Consider the following 14,299-nt stretch of genomic DNA (forward strand, 5'->3'; position numbering starts at 1 on the left):
GACACTCCATTTGAATAGACGGACTTTGCTGCTTGCGTGAAGAAAATACGTCCTTTGGCCAGCCTGATTGCCAATGAGACATACCTCACCAAGTACCATCCGGCTTACGATGTGGAAAATCAGAGGATATCAACGCCGACATATAAAGTGACAAGCATGATCCCCCCAATTCGTAAGCACACCTTTGCCCCTGAAGTTGACCCGTCTAGGATAATTGATGATGAAGCTGAGTTTGAAGCTTTGAATGGTATTGACTGGTCGTCATCAACCTTCCAGGATGGGGAACAGGACAAAGAAGCGGAGAGGGTTGATCCAGAAACCTCAGGCCAGCAGAGGCAGGAAAATTAATCCGCTGGGCGGTTCATATCTGTGATGTTGAAAAAACAATTGATCATTTAGACTCGGGGAGTCATGTAATAGGGTAGAAATGACTTTGCCCTATCGTGCCATCATGCACATTTTGGTACTCAACACTGTTAAGCCGTCGTCGTATATTTTCCCTTGTTATACTTATCATCTGTTTTCTTTATGCATACAGAAATCCTTGAACTATCCTGCACACAGAAATAGATCACAAGAACCCTTGGCGGTTTACCGCAGGGCGGGTCATAATACCTCACATATAACCACTAATGTGTAAAAAGGAGTTAAGATAAGCCTGATATGAATCAGAACTTGAAACATAACTGTAGTAACGATATCGTACCTGTGATATTGAATTTGTACTGCCGGTTTATGTGACCTGTGTAGTAAGGGTGATAACCCAATCTTTTAGAAGCCAAAACTTCTGAGTGTTTTATGATTTCCTTATGCTGGCGACCTATCATCTCAAGTTAAGCCGGGTTAACTGAAACCACTTATATACTTCAGACGTAAGCAAAAAAGTAGCAAGAGAAAACTGGAAAACCGTTTCAAAAGACTTAAATCAACAAAGAGAGAAAAAACACGAGGCTATGTTCTCTTTGGTGAACGACACCTATGTTTGAACAGGAAGCCAGACCAAAAGGGTTAATAGCTATGTTCTCTTTGGTGAACGACACCTATGTTTGAACAGGAAGCCCCCAAGTGGCTTTTGGCATTGCGCCGATCAAGTGGGTACCGACAACTATGTTCTCTTTGGTGAGTGACACCTATGTTTGAACAGGAAGCCCCCAAATGACCTTGAGACATTGGCATTGCACCGATCAAGTGGGTACCGACAGCTATGTTCTCTTTGGTGAGTGAAACCCTATGTTTGAATAGGAAGCCCCCAAATGACCTTGAGACATTGGCATTGCGTCGATCAAGAGGGTACCAACAGCTATGTTCTCTTTGGTGAGTGACACCTATGTTTGAACAGGAAGCCCCCAAATGACCTTGAGACATTTTTTAACGACTCTGATTCAAATACGATCAGAGTCGGACCAAAAGGGGTTAAGCTATGATTCGAATATGACCCAGCCCCCAAATGATCAAAAGGTTTGAACAACTATGATTCGAATACGATCAGGAAGCTGTGCTAAAGGAGTTAAGCTTGATTCGAATAAGACCAGACCCCAATGGTCATTGATGATGATGAAGACACATGATCCTTTGAAGATAAAACAACAGAGACCCTGCTTTATTATAATCATCATAATATATACATGATAAAAATATATACATCATAAGAGCCGGTGGCTCATGTGTAGTAAGGCCGAAGATGAGCAATATTCCACGATCGGTGGGTCTCCTCCTCCGACTTACGTGAGTCTTTGTGTTCTCGAATATCGATAAGGTAGTATGACCCGTTGCTCAAGTTCTTGCTGACCACAAAGGGCCCTTCCCAAGGTGGGGATAACTTGTGCGCATCATTTTGATCCTGGATGAGCCGGAGCACCAAATCACCTTTTTGAAAGGTTCTGGACTTAACCCGGCGGCTGTGATAACGGGGCAGGTCCTGTTGGTAAATCACTGGGCGGGCTGCCACCAGGTCACACTCCTCATCTAACAGGTCAAGTGCATCCTGACGTGCTTGTTCATTATCAGCTTCAACGTAAGCTGCCATGCAGGGCGAGTCATGACGGATGTCACTAGGAAGAACCGCATCTACCTCATAAACCATGAAGAAAGGCGTGTAACCCATAGATCTATTGGGGGTAGTATTGATACTCCATAGCACTGAAGGTAACTCTTCCACCCAACAACCAGTCGTCCGTTGCAAGGGAACCATAAGCCGGGGCTTGATGCCTTGCAAAATTGCTTGATTGGCTCTTTCAGCTTGACCATTGGACTGGGGATGAAACATCAAGTCGAATATGCTCACGTTGACAAAATTCCTCCATGACACCCTTGGACAGATTAGTGCCATTGTCAGTTATAATGTTGTGTGGAAAACCAAAGCGAAAAATCACCTTTTTTAGGAATTGAACCGTCGTGGCTGTGTCACACTTACTAACTGGCTCTGCCTCGACCCACTTTGTGAATTTATCAACCGCCACCAAAAGGTGGGGCTTTTTATCTTTGGACCTTTTGAAAGGCCCAACCATATCAAGCCCCCAGACTACAAACGGCCAAGTAATTGGAATCATCCTCAATTCTTGAGCCGGTACATGAGCTCGACGTGAGAATTTTTGACAACCGTCACATCTCATGACCAGATCCTCTGCATCAGCATGAGCCGTCAGCAATAAAACCCATGACAAAAAGCTTTGGCCACAAGGGACTTTGAACCAACATGGTGACCACAATCCCCTTCATGAATCTCACGAAGAATCTCACGGCCTTCCTCAGGAGAAACGCAACGCTGAAACGCCCCAGTGACACTGCGATGGTGTAACTCGTCATTGGCAATTGTCATTGACTTAGACCGCCGGGTTATTTGTCTGGCCAAACTTTCATCTTCGGGTAACTCACCCCAGGTCATGTAAGCCAAATATGGAAACCTCTAATCTGGAATAGCATGAAGAGCCGCCACTAACTGTGCCTCCGGGTCAGGAATAGCCAAATCTTCCTCTATAGGCAATTTGACGGAGGGGTTATGCAGAACATCCAAGAAAGTGTTAGGTGGCACCGGCTTACACTGAGATCCCAAACGTCTCAAAGCATCATCTTCCTCATTCTTCCGGCGATCATTGTGTTCCACCTGATAACCCTTGAAGTGCCCAGCAATAGCATCAACCTCACGGTGATAAGCCGCCATGAGCGGGTCTTTGGAATCCCATTTGCCTGGAACTTGCTGAGCTACCAAGTCTGAGTCGCCAAAGCACCTCACCAGGCTTAAGTTCATATCCTTAGCCATCCGAAGACCATGGAGCAAGGCTTCATACTCAGTTGCATTGTTAGTACAGGGAAACATCAACCTTAAAACAAAATAGAACTTATCACCTCAAGGGGAAGCTAAAACCACTCCAGTCCCCGAGCCCTCCAATTGCCTGGATCCATCAAAGTGAATAGTCCAATATGTGCTATCCGGCTTCTCTTCAGGCATCTGCAGTTTTGTCCAGTCATTGATGAAATCCACCAGCGCTTGAGACTTGATGGCAGTACAAGGTACATACTTTAAACCATGAGGCCCAAGTTCAATGATCCACTTGGCAACTCACCATGTGGCTTTTCTGTTTTGAATAATATCCCCCAAAGGAGCAGAACTAACCATAGTGATGGGATGACCCAGAAAATACTGCTTAAGCTTCCGGCTGGCCATGAACACGCCATAAACGAGCTTCTGACAATGTGGATACCTCTGCTTGGCTTCAATGAGCACCTCACTGATATAATAAACCGCCCGCTGAACCGGAAATTCCTTGCCTGCTTCCTTCTGTTCCACCACAACCGCCACACTGACAGACCGGGCATTAGCAACCACATATGACAACAACGGCTCCTTGTCAATGGGACCAGCAAGGATAGGCGGCTCAGCAAGCTGCCTCTCCAAATCTTCAAACGCATCGTTCAAAGCATCACTCCAGACGAAGTCATCTATTTTCTTCATCATCTGATATAGAGGTATGGCCTTCTCACCTAACCGGCTTATGAACCGGCTTAAAGCAGCAATACGACCCGCCAGACGCTGAACATCATTGACACACTTAGGTTTTGCCAAAGAGGTAATGGCCTTGATATTCTCCGAGTTAGCTTCAATGCCTCTGTTAGAAACCAGAAATCCCAAAATCTTGCCTGCGGGTACACCAAAGACACATTTTGCCGGGTTAAGCATCATATTGTAGACCCGGAGATTATCAAAGGTCTCCCTTAAGTCATCTATCAAGGTCTCCTTTTCTCTAGACTTCATCACAATGTCATCCACATAAGCGTGAACATTACGCCCAATCCGAGTGTGAAGATAATTCTGCACACAACACTGATAAGTCGCCTGGGCACTCTTGAGCCCAAAAGGCATAGATACATAGCAGAAGGCTCCAAAGGGAGTAATAAAAGTCGTCTTCTCCTGGTCCTTAACAGCCATCTTGATCTCATGATAACCAGAGTAAGCATCGAAAAAACTCAAACGCTCACAACCCACCGTAGCATCAATAATTTGATCAATACGAGGGAGAGCAAAGGGATCAGCCGGACAAGCCTTGTTTAAGTCCGTGTAATCCACACACATACGCCAAATGCCATTCTTCTTGAGCACTAGCACCGGGTTAGCCAACCACTCAGGATGAAACACTTCAATAATGAACCCATCTGCCAAGAGCCGGGCCACCTCCTCACCAATGGCCTTACGCCTCTCCTCATTGAAGCAACGAAGGAATTGCTTGACCGGCTTAAATTTTGGATCAATATTTAGAGTGTGCTCAGCGAGTTCCCTCGGTACACTCGGCATGTCAGAAGGTTTCCATGCAAAGATGTCCTGGTTCTCACAGATGAACTCGATGAGCGCGCCTTCCTATTTGGGATCCAGATTAACACTGATGCTGAACTGCTTGGATGAGTCGCCAGGAACGAAATCAATAAGCTTGGTGTCATCGGCCGATTTAAACTTCATTACCGGGTCATGCTCCGTAGTTGGCTTTTTCAAAGACGTCATGTCAGCCGGATCAACATTATCCTTGTAAAACTTTAACTCTTCCGCTGCACAGACCAACTCAGCATAAGCCGCGTCACCTTCTTTGCACTCCAAGGCTACCTTCCGACTACCATGAACTGTGATGGTCCCCTTGTAGCCCGGCATCTTAAGTTGCAGATAAACATAACACGGCCGCGCCATGAACTTGGCCTAAGTCGGCCGCCCAAATAGAGCATGATACGGGCTTCTAATTTTGACTACTTCAAAAGTTAACTTCTCAGCCCTGGAATCGTGCTCATCTCCAAAGGCTACCTCCAGTTCAATCTTGCCAACTAGGTATGCCGACTTACCAGGAACCACACCATGGAAAACAGTATTGGACTACTTAAGATTCTTATCAGTTAACCCCATGCGATGGAAGGTTTCATAATAAAGGATATTAATGCTGCAACCTCCATCAATGAGCACCTTAGTAAACTTGTATCCACCAACTTGAGGTTCCACCATCAAAGCCAAGTGACCCGGGTTATCAACCCGGGGTGGGTGATCCTCTCGACTCCACATAATGGGTTGCTCAGACCATCGCAAGTACTGGGGAACTGTCGGCTCAACGGTGTTCACTACCCTCTTGTGAAGCTTCTGGTCCCGCTAGCACAAACTTGTGGTGAAAATGTGATACTGCCCACTGTTCAGCTGCTTTGGATGACTCTGATATCCAGATTGCTGCTACTGCTGACCCCCCTGGCCAGGTTGTTGATTGTAACCACCTTGGTTACCTTGATAAAAGCCACCCTGATTATTCTGGTGGCTCTGGAAGCCGGAATTAGAACCACCACCTCCATAACCTGGGCCATGAGAGACGCCACCACCTGAGCTGCCGCCCGACCCCTGATCGCTGTAAAATGCATTGGAATTTTTGAAAGCCTTCATAATCGTACAATCTTTCCAAAGGTGAGTGGCTGGCTTCCCGTTTGAGCCATGCCTTGGACAGGGCTCATTAAGCAATTGCTCAAGAGTAGGAACTGACCCGTTGTTCTGAGGAGGCGGCCTCCCCTTACGACGTTGATTGTTGCCCTGTGCATTGGTGTTAGCCACAAACTCCGAGCTACCACCAGCCTTGCGTTTACCATTGCCCCCTTGATTCGCCGGGTTATGCTGCGGACCCTTAGCATTGTCGATTTTCTTTCCCTTCCCTACCTTCTCTTCATCAGACTCGGGGTCCTTGGTACTATCAGAGTTGGCATATTTGACTAGAGCCACCATCAGCTGGCCCATGTCATTACAATCGCGCTTGAGCCGCCCCAGCTTCTGTTTAAGAGGTTCAAAATAGCAATTTCTCTCCAACATTAAGACCGCAGAGCCGGCGTGCATCTTATCGGATGAATGTATGATTTCCTTGTCCCGGTGCACCCAATGGGTCGTGGATTCACCCTCCTCTTGCTTGCAACTAGTCAAGTCTACAATCGACATGGGCTGTTTGCATGTGTCTTTAAAATTCTGAATAAACCGGGCCTCCAACTCTGCCCATGACCCGATGGAGTTGGCAGGCAACCCCTTTAACCAAGTACGGGTTGTTCCATCCAGCATCATGGTAAAATACTTAGCACACGCAACGTCACCAACCTCCAGCAGCTCCACGGCCATCTCATAACTTTCAATCCATGCTTCAAGGGGTAAATCGGCTATATAATTAGGCACCTTTCGAGGTCCTTTTAAATCCTTGGGCAAACGCTCATTACACAGAGCCGACACCAAATAGGGTACACCCATAGACCTAGAGGTCATGCCTGCCTCAATCGAAGTCGTCGGATAAATAGGAAGGGGCTGGTGAGCCGCCTACTGAGCTGCCTGCTCAATTTGTTGACGCACTCTATCCTGATCACGCAAGTTAAGAGTTCCATCACGTGTCGGGTCGTGCCCGTGCGGCTGATCACGGCGCTGGGCATTGCTTGAAATGGCCGGTGAGTCCATGTGCATGTTATAACTCTGGCTCCGGCTTGGACGAGGGGTTGAATGAATCATGTCTCGACTGTAAGAATACGCCTCCTGCTGCGCTAAGGCCGTCTGAAGAAGTTCTCTGACCCTTCGTGTTTCAACCGCCGTCGGAGAGTCGCCATCTACTAGGAGAGCCGCCAATCATGCTGCCGCAGAAATCATGTTCTCCAATGGATTAGAATAATGACCCGGTGGCGTTGGTACATGCTGAGGAGTAACGGTATTCAGATGAGGGGGCTCCATCACACGTGGCTGAACCGGTGTTCTTGCCCCGGGTGCCGCAGTCCGGTTTACCTCTGACGGGTTACTGGGCCCTGCACCGGGCGTGCGGAAGAGGTTTCTAGGCTCATACACCATAGGCAGACAGGACTAGTTCCTTCTCATGAACTCATTAGATGCGTTCTGATCCATCGTAAGCTGAAAGGCCTGCGACTGAATCCACTGAGCCTGAGCATCCAGAGCCGCCCGTTCCATGGCCATCCTGACGTCCTCTGCCGCCAGGTCTTCTTTAGCCTGCGTTATCTCCTCACGTAACTGAGCCACCTCCGCATCATGCTGAGCTTGATACACCGGGTTAACCATGGCTATTAACAGAGCCGTCAATTTATCCATTAGAGCCATCAAAACCTGAGCCGGCGGGTGCACAGAGCCTCTTGCCCTGGATGCTGTCGCCGCTGCCGACCCAGAAGACATCACTGCTATAGTTGAAGAATTCAACCCAGGCTGGGTACCAGCCATGAAGATCCCGACTCTGTTCGGCGGCTCAAAGGGGTCCGGAATACTATCGCCATCGGAATAGCCCCCAAGCTCGCCATCTTGCAGTTGATACAACGAATCAATCTCACCCGTGCATGACTCACCATCAGAGTAGATGGCCGTCTCACCGCCAGACATAGATCCTTCAGAAAATTCCCCTCCATGGATGCATCGCACGAAGGCACGCTTCATGGCGGGCTGGGCTCGGGCGGGTCTCGCACGCTGAGCCGTCTCGATGGTGTCATTGCATATGTCCGGCTCAGGGCCCGGCTCGCCGATCTTGCCAATGAAGATGTGAATTCCACTGAAGGGGGCCCGATACCTGTACTCAATTGAGCCGGCGTCGGGCCCCCAGCCTGCGTCGTCAATGTAGAGCTTGGCGCGACGACTCTTGGTCATCCGGCCCACAGCGTAGCCCTTGAGCCCTTCGAAGCTGCCCTTTAAGAACTCAAATCCACCGTGCGCTAGCCCCACGATGGGCGCAAACTGTCGTGGAAAGGTCACGACAGATGTCCTAGCAGAAGGACTTAGTCGTGGAGCCATCACAACTAGGAAGCTTAAAGGGGTTAAATGGGACAAAGGACACGGGAGTTTATACTGGTTCGGCCCCTTGCGGTGAAGGTAAAAGCCTACGATCCAGTTTTGTGTGGTATTGCTTATGTCTCCATTACCAGGGAGCGAATCCACTTGACCCAGCTTTTGATCTGTTGTCTCTTGCCCTGAACCGCCGACCGGTCGTCCCTTTATATACAAAGGTTGACGCCCAACGGCTCACAGAGTCCCGACCGGCTCATAAACAGTGTCCGTCTCAGTGATTATCTATTCTTGCCTTACAATACAAGTCATACATACATGGCGGTTTATCTCTATGGGCCTTAAGTCGCCTTCGGGCCTTGGGCTCTTCGCTGAATCGTCATCTTCAAGTATCTTCATGGGCTTCATAATGATGAATCGCCATAGGTATGACCCGGCCCCTCCTGGGCGGGTCATGCCTAATAGTTATATCCCCAACACCTTGTGTGCTATTGATACGTCTCCGTCGTATCTATAATTTTTGATTGTTCCATGCCAATATTCTTCAACTTTCAAACACTTTTGGCAACTTTTTATACTATTTTTGGGACTAACATATTGATCCAATGCCCAGTGCCAGTTCCCGTTTGTTGCATGTTTTATGTTTCGCAGAAAACCAATATCAAACGGAGTCCAAACGGGATAAAAACGGATGGAGAATTATTTTGGAATATTTGGGATTTTCCGGAGGAAGAATCAACGCGAAACGGTGTCCGAGGTGGCCACGAGATAGGGGGGCGCGCCCCAGGGAGGCAGGCGTGCCCTGGCCTCTCGTGGGCCACCCGTAAGGCGGTGGATGCCCTTCTTTTGCTGCAAGAAAGCTAATTTTACAAGAAAAATCTGGGCAAAAGATTCACCCCAATCGAAGTTACGGAGCTCCGGATATTTAAGAAACGGTGAAGGGGTAGAATCATAGAACACAGAAACAAAGAGGTAGATCCAATCTCGGAGGGGCTCTCGCCCCTCCCACGCCATGGGAGCCAAGAGCCAGAGGGGAAACCCTTCTCCCATCTAGGGAGAAGGTCAAGGAAGAAGAAGAAGGGGGGGGCTCTCTCCCCCTTGCTTCCGGTGGCGCCGGAACGCCGCCGGGGGCCATCATCATCACCGCGATCTTCACCAACACCATCGTCATCTTCACCAACATCTCCATCACCTTCCCCACTCTATCTACAGCGGTCCACTCTCCCGCAACCCAATGTACCCTCTACTTGAACATGGTGCTTTATGCTTCATATTATTATCCAATGATGTGTTGCCATCCTATGATGTCTGAGTAGATTTTCGTTGTCCTATTGGTGGTTGATGAATTGCTATGATTGATTTAATTTGCTTGTGGTTATGTTGTTGTCCTTTGGTTCCCATCATATGAGCGCGCGCGTGGATCACATCATAGGGTTAGTTGTATGTTGATAGGACTATGTATTGGAGGGCTAGAGTGACAGAAGCTTCAACCTAGCATAGAAATTGATGCATGCGAGATTGAAGGGGGACCAATATATCTTAATGCTATGGTTGGGTTTTACCTTAATGAACATTAGTAGTTGCGGATGCTTGCTAATAGTTCCAATCATAAGTGCATAGAATTCCAAGTCAGGGATGACATGCTAGCAGGGCCTCTCCCACATAAGAACTTGCTATCGGTCTAGTAACGTAGTCAATTGCTTAGGGACAATTCCACTACTCCTACACCACTTTTCCACACTCACTATATTTACTTTATTTCATCTTTATCTAAACAACCCCTACTTTTTATTTACGTGTTCTTTATTATCTTGCAAACCTATCCTATCACACCTACAAAGTACTTCTAGTTTCATACTTGTTCTAGGTAAAGCGAACGTCAAGCGTGCGTAGAGTCGTATCTGTGGCCGATAGGACTTGAGAGAGTATTTGTTCTACCTTTAGCTCCTCATTGGGTTCGACACTCTTACTTATCGAAAGAGGCTACAACTATCCCGTATACTTGCGGGTCATCAAGACCTTTTTCTGGCGCCGTTGCCGGGGAGTCATAGTGTGGGGTGAATATTCTCGTGTGTGCTTGTTTGCTTTATCACTAAGTAATTTATATTTGATGTTCTTAGTTGTTTTATATCTTTAGTTATGGGTAGGAAACGCAAAATACCAAAAAAATTAGTTGTACCTGCTGCACCAATGGTTGAAGAACCACTCAAAATCTATCACACTACTGAAGCTTTTTACTTGGATCATCTTCGATCCCTATGTGCTCGTGCTGAAACCCCCACTAGCTTAGTTGAGGGAAAATCTTTAGATGAGCATGCTTGTTATGTGCGACACCGTATATCTGAAAAAGGGAAACTATTATGGGATCAAATTCAGCGTTTGCAATGCTATGCTTGGACTTTATGTGAACTATATGATTTTACTTGTTGTTCTAAAGACCCTAAGAAACACCTACCCTATCAATGATTGTTTAGTGATAATGAAATCGTATCTTCGTATGCTAAGGGTGTTTATAATTACTATGATGTTCAACAAATTGAAGAATTTGTTGCTTTTAAGGGTGCTTATTAGATTGCTTCTTTGATTGAAAAGTATGATGCTACTCTTTACAAATCTGAAAAATTTGCCATATTTCAATATTGTTATGATAATTATGCTTCTAATGCCTATGTTAAACTATATATTGAGAAATTCTCCGCTGTCCAAGAAGAGACTAATATTTTGCAGGAAGCTATGGAAGAAGAAATTGATGAAACTGTGAGCTCATTGGATGAAAAAGATGACGAGGAGAGCGAAGAACAAAAGGAGGAAGAGCGGATTAGCTACCCGTGCCCACCTTCTAATGAGAGTAACTCTTCAACTCATACATTGTTTAATTTCCCTTCGTGCTTATCGAAGGATGATTGCTATGATGATTGCTATGATGATTGTTATGATCCCGTTGATTCTCTTGAAATATCCCTTTTTGATGATGCTTGCTATGCTTGTGGCCAAGATGCCAATATGAATTATGCTTATGGAGATTAACTTGCTATAGTTCCTTATGTTAAACATGAATTGTTGCTATTGCACCCACACATGATAGTCCTATTATCTTTTTGAATTTTCCAAACTACACTATATTGGAGAAGTTTGTGCTTATTAAGGATTATGTTGATGGGTTGCCTTTTACCGTTGCACATGATGCTTTTGATGAATATAATATGCATGTGCTTGCTGCTCCTACTTGCAATTATTATGAGAGAGGAACTACATCTCCGCCTCTTTATGTTTCCAACACAATAGAATTGCAAGAAACTGCTTATACTATGCGTTGGCCTTTACTTGGTGTGCATGAATTGTTCTTTTATGACATGCCGATGCATAGGGAGAGAGTTAGACTTTGTTGTTGCATGATATATGTTACTTTGTGCTCACTACTAAATTACAAATCATTGTTAATTAAAATTGGCTTTGATATACCTTGGGATCCGGGTGGATCCATTACCTGAGCACTATATGCCTAGCTTAATGGCTTTAAAGAAAGCGCTGCCAGGGAGACAACCCGGAAGTTTTAGAGAGTCATTTATTTCTGTTGAGTGCTTTTATATAGTTTAAAAACAAAAAAAAATAAAGAGGGGAACCTAAAAACTTTTCAAAAACGAAAGTGAAAGTGAGAAAGACAAGCATTGTTGAAGTGGGAGCTAGCCTTGAACTTTGTTCATGCTCACGGAAACTTTGTGAATCTTGATTACAGAAACTTTTCAACAAAAATAATTATCCCCTTGTACAATTCCTTTGTATTATAAAAATAATGTGCTAAGGTTTGCCTTTAGGATGTTTACAATGCTTGTTGGTTTGTACGGTGCAGGACAGAAACTTTGTATGTAGTGCACGATTTTACATTTTTACCTGGAACGTCAAATGGTTCTGATTCCTTTTTCACTGTCTTTCTGTGAAACGTTTTTATTTTCCCTAATTTTGGTAGAATTTTTGGGGTACCATAAGTATGGTGAATGTTCAGATTGCTACAGACTGTTCTGTTATTGACAGATTCTGTTTTTGATGCATAGTTTGCTTGTTTTGATGAATCTATCAATTTGTATTAGTGGATTAAGCCATGAAAAAGCTATATTACAGTAGAAACAATGCAAAAACAAAATATGAATTGGTTTGCAACAGTACTTAGAGTGGTGATTTGCTTTATTATACTAACGGATCTTACCGAGTTTTCTGTTGAAGTTTTGTGTGGATGTAGTGTCTAATCGAGGATGTCTCGATATGAGGAAAAGGAAGAGAGGCAAGAGCTCAAGCTTGGGGATGCCCGAGGCACCCCAAGTAAATATTCAAGGAGACTCAAGCATCTAAGCTTGGGGATGCCCCAGAAGGCATCCCCTCTTTCTTCAACAAGTATCGGTATGTTTTCGAATTCGTTTCGTTCATGCATTATGTGCAAGTCTTGGAGCGTCTTTTGCATTTAGTTTTCATTTTTCTTTATGCACCATGCTGGTATGAGATAGTCTTTGGTTGATTTATAGAATGCTCATTGCACTTCACTTCAATCTTTTGAGTATGGCTTTGTAGAATGCTCTTTTGCTTCACTTATATTTGTTAGAGCATGGGCATATCTTTTGTAGAAAGAATTAAACTCTTTTGCTTCACTTATATCAATTTAGAGAGATGACAAGAATTGGTCATTCACATGGTTAGTCATAAAATCCTACATAAAATTGGTAGATCACTGAATATGATATGTTTGATTCCTTGCGATAGTTTTGCGATATAAATGTGGTGATATTAGAGTCGTGCTAGTTGAGTAATTGTGAAATTGAGAAATACTTGTGTTGAGGTTTGCAAGTCCCGTAGCATGCACGTATGGTGAACCGTTATGTAACAAAGTTGGAGCATGAGGTATTTTTTTGGGTGTCTTCCTTATGAGTGGCAGTCGGGGACGAGCGATGGACTTTGTCCTACCAATCTATCCCTCTTGGGGCATGCGTAGTAGTACTTTGCTTCGAGGGCTAAGTAGACTTTTGCAATAAGTATATGAGTTCTTTATGACTAATGTGAGTCCATGGATATACGCACACTCATCCTTCCACTTTGCTTGTTTCTATTTTACCGCACAACTTTCGCCAGTAGCATAAACCCATTATTTACCCTCCTCAAAACAGCCACCACACCTACCTATATGGCATTTCCATAGCCATTCCGAGATATATTGCCATGCAACTTTTCACCGTTCTGTTTATTATGACACGTTTCATCATTGTCATATTGCTCTTTGCATGATCATGTAGTAGACATCGTATTTGTGGCAAGGCCACCTTCATAATTTTCATACATGTCATTCTTGATTCATTGCATATCCCGGTACACCGCCGGAGGCATTCATATAGAGTCATATTTTGTTCTAACTTTGAGTTGTAATTCTTGAGTTGTAAATCCATAAAAGTGTGATGATCTTCATTATTAGAGCATTGTCCCAGTGAGGAAAGGATGATGAAGACTATCCCCCACAAGTCGGGATGGGACTTCGAACTTTATGAAAAATAAAAGAGGCCAAAGAAGCCCAAATAAAAAAGAGAGGCCAAAGAAGCCCATCAAAAAGAAAAAAAAGAAAAAAAATGAAATGAAAAAAAAAGAAAAAGAAAAAATGAGAGAAAAAGAGAGAAGGGGCAATGTTACTATCCTTTTACCACACTTGTGCTTCAGAGTAGCACCATGTTCTTCATAGAGAGAGCCTCCTATGCTTTCACTTTCATATACTAGTGGGAATTTTACATTATAGAACTTGGCTTGTATATTCCGATGATGGGCTTCCTCAAAACGCCCGAGGTCTTCATGAGCAAGCAAGTTGGATGCACACCCACTTAGTTTCTTTTGTTGAGCTTTCATATATTTATAGCTCTAGTGCATCCGTTGCATGGCAATCCCTACTCACTCACATTGATATCTATTGATGGGCATCTCCATAGCCCGTTGATACGCCTAGTTGATGTGAGACTATCTTCTCCCACTTTTTGTCCTCACAACCACCATATTAGACCACCATAGTGCCAT

The sequence above is a fragment of the Triticum dicoccoides genome, chromosome 6B (genome assembly GCF_002162155.2).
Source record: "Triticum dicoccoides isolate Atlit2015 ecotype Zavitan chromosome 6B, WEW_v2.0, whole genome shotgun sequence".
Classification (NCBI taxonomy): domain Eukaryota; kingdom Viridiplantae; phylum Streptophyta; class Magnoliopsida; order Poales; family Poaceae; genus Triticum; species Triticum dicoccoides.